This window comes from Bidens hawaiensis, unplaced genomic scaffold, assembly GCF_021521415.1.
Source record: "Bidens hawaiensis isolate Kalapana, Puna unplaced genomic scaffold, B.hawaiensis_p1.1 tig00087022_1, whole genome shotgun sequence".
In the NCBI taxonomy this organism is placed as follows: domain Eukaryota; kingdom Viridiplantae; phylum Streptophyta; class Magnoliopsida; order Asterales; family Asteraceae; genus Bidens; species Bidens hawaiensis.
This window is the reverse complement of record NW_027506799.1, coordinates 37501-40745: the sequence shown is the minus strand read 5'-3', so window position 1 is coordinate 40745 and position 3245 is coordinate 37501.

The window sequence follows — 3245 nt, the reverse complement described above, 5'->3', positions numbered from 1 at the left end:
GATGACAAAATGATCAAAGATTGAGATTCCTTATTTCGATTCAACAATGTATGAATAGTTCCTTGATTTGGATTAAGGGATTCTTGAATCCTTGCTTTTTTATAGGAATAAATGGAAGAAAACGGATTAACATTAGCGCGATCTGATCCATTCTCAGAAATCAATCCTGAACCCGGCAGATCGTTCCTTTTTCGGGTATATGAAATAGGTGACTTCGCTAAGTCGATTCTTAGAAAATCTCTAATCAAACCATTTGTCCTTATTTCAACAAAAGAAGCACAGGCCTTTTCGATCTTTTTGTCTTGGTCCCAATTCAACATTAAACAAGTCCGAACTAATTGAATACTTTTGTCCCAAATTTCCAGAATTGGGTCGTAATAAAGGATATAATTGACAACCCGAAGTTGTAGATTATCACTTTCCTGCAAGAGATCCGCCGGGAAAAGTCTTCCTAAATTTATACCATCCGTTTTTTTATATGGGACTACAGGTTGAACCAAAACAAAATACTTTTTTTCATACCTGGAAAGTTTCATTCGTTGGATATAGAGCCAATTTTTCAATTTTTTGTATTCTTTGGAATTTTGTTTTCCCCTCCTGGTGGTATCAATCGGAATGCCTTATTTGTCTTTCCAGGGAAAATGGATATCTCCAGAAAATATTATCAGTTTAATTTTTTCTGCTTTTTTCTTCACGCGGACCAATCCGCCTACTCGACTTCTTCTATTTAAAGTGATTTGTGTATCTACCCCAATAATACTATTGTGCCGTACCATTATGGAAGAAGATTCGGCCAAAATGTGGACTTCCGCGGGAATAAAAAAAAATGGATTTACTTCCTTTTGGTATTTTGGCCAAAATACCTTGACTCCTCGATACTCAATCAAATCCTCTTCGTTGACGATTGAATTCAGTTCTCTAGTCTCATATTTAGTAAGTCCCGAGCTCTTTCTTATATATCGAGGATCATCGAAATAAGCAAGAATACTATTTCTACGGAGAATACCATTTCTGGGGATTTCAATTGCTATACCTGAAGAAGGTATTAGTTGGTTCTCGCCTTCTTGAATCGAGTCGAGTGGGATGATGACTCTATTTCTTCTCCTCTTTGCCAATAAATCAGAATTTCCCTCGAGAATGCCCGGATATCTGAGATTACAACGACCAGTACATGTCATTCGATTCAGTTCTGAATAATAAGGAATCCTATCTCCTTTTTTATTTTTACCAGAAAAATACGAACTAAAAAATTTGTGTCTCGCTTGATTATTAGTTACTGAGGGGTTAGAAATGTATCTTCGCTTAACAGAAAGAAAATAAGCGTTCATTTGATCTTGATCCTTGTGGATCGAACAGGGGCCTAGACTAGCTCTCCAGGGCTCCCCTAATAATATCCATAAATGACTTGTTTTTGGTAAGAGATGAATATTACCATATGTAAATTCAGGGGCATGGTACACATCAGTATTCCAGTGCATTTCGCCCTCTAAGTCAGAATAAATATGTTTTCGAACCTTCTCTTTCAAATTCAAAGTGGATGTTCTCGTGCGAATCTCAGCAATGACTTGTTCTGATTCTACATATTGATCGTTTTGAACTAAAAGAAAACTTTTGGGCGGAATACACACATTGTGTATAATATCTTCACTCTCAATAGTTACATACAAGTCTCTAGAACATAGAAAAGCAGGATGTCCATGACGTGTACGTGTCGGATGAACCATATCCTCATTGAATTTGATTTTTCCATTAGAAGGGGCTCGCACATGTTCTGCAGTACCCCCTGTGAATACTCCGCCAGTATGAAAAGTTCTTAATGTTAATTGAGTGCCCCGTTCTCCAATAGATTGACCTGCAATAATACCTACAGCTTCTCCCAATTCGACCAGGTCGTCATGAGCCGGACTTCGGCCATAACATAATTGACAAATCCAAGATGTACTCCTACAAGTAAAGGGGGTTCGAATAGAGATTGGTTGTGCTCTAAAAGTTATGAATCTATTGACAAGTCCAACCCCAATATCTTGATTTCTAGTAGCAATGCATCGCGAACCTATATATATATCATCTGCTAATACACGGCCAATTAATGTTTGGATAAAAATCCTGTCCGCCATCATTCCATTCGAGGACTTACAGAAATACCTCGAACGGTGCCACAATCTGTTCGACGTACAACAATGTGTTGCACTACTTCAACAAGTCTGCGCGTGAGATATCCTGCATCTGATGTTCGTATAGCGGTATCCACAACCCCTTTACGGGCTCCATAGCAAGAAATAATATATTCTGTTAAAGAGAGTCCTTCGCGTAAATTGCTTTGAATGGGCAAATCAATCATTTGCCCTTGGGGATCCGACATTAATCCTCTCATACCTACTAATTGATGTACCTGAGATGCATTTCCTCTGGCTCCCGAAAAAGACATTATATGGACTGGATTAAAAGGATCGGTCATCCGAAAATTAGGATTCATTTCTTGTCGCAAATATTCACTTGTGGCATACCATATCTCGATCGATTGACGTAATTTTTCTACCGCGTGTACATTCCCAGAATGATGGTGTTTTTCCAAAATAAAACTTTGTTGTTCAGCGTCTTGAACTAGCCATCTTTTAGAAGGTATTGTTAAAAGATCATCAATTCCTAATGAAATGGATGCGGCGGTAGCTTGTCGGAAACCCAGAGTCTTTACTTGATCCAGGATATGTGATGTATATCCTATTCCATAGTGATCAATAAATCGACTAATAAGTCGTTTCATGGCAGTTCCGTCTATCACTTTATTGTGAAAGACCTGAGTGGGCCGTTCTGCCATCAGTACCTCCATATTGCGTTGTGCTGAGTAGAATTTGACAATGGGTTTGAGTCAGTGATTGGAAAACTTCCTTTTCTAGATCTTGATTCACGTAGAAATTCCGCAATTCTAGTCCTAGTTAACCCGGCGAGATTCGAATTCCCCCTGGCAGCATAGATTACAACAGCCCTGCCAAAACCCCTGTATGGCTTCTTCTATTTCTCGATAAAGAGAAATATGACCAAGAGTGGTTCGAATATATATATAAAGAATTTCTTTTTTTATACTTCTTACTATTAGATAGTGTCCATAAATCTCATAATAGGTCCCCAAAGATTCATAGTGAATTTCGATAGGAACTTCTCTTGCAGCAATAACACGTTGATCTAGTCGCCATCGCAACCACAAAGGACTACCTAAATTGATTCGTTTTTGCCGATAAGCTCCA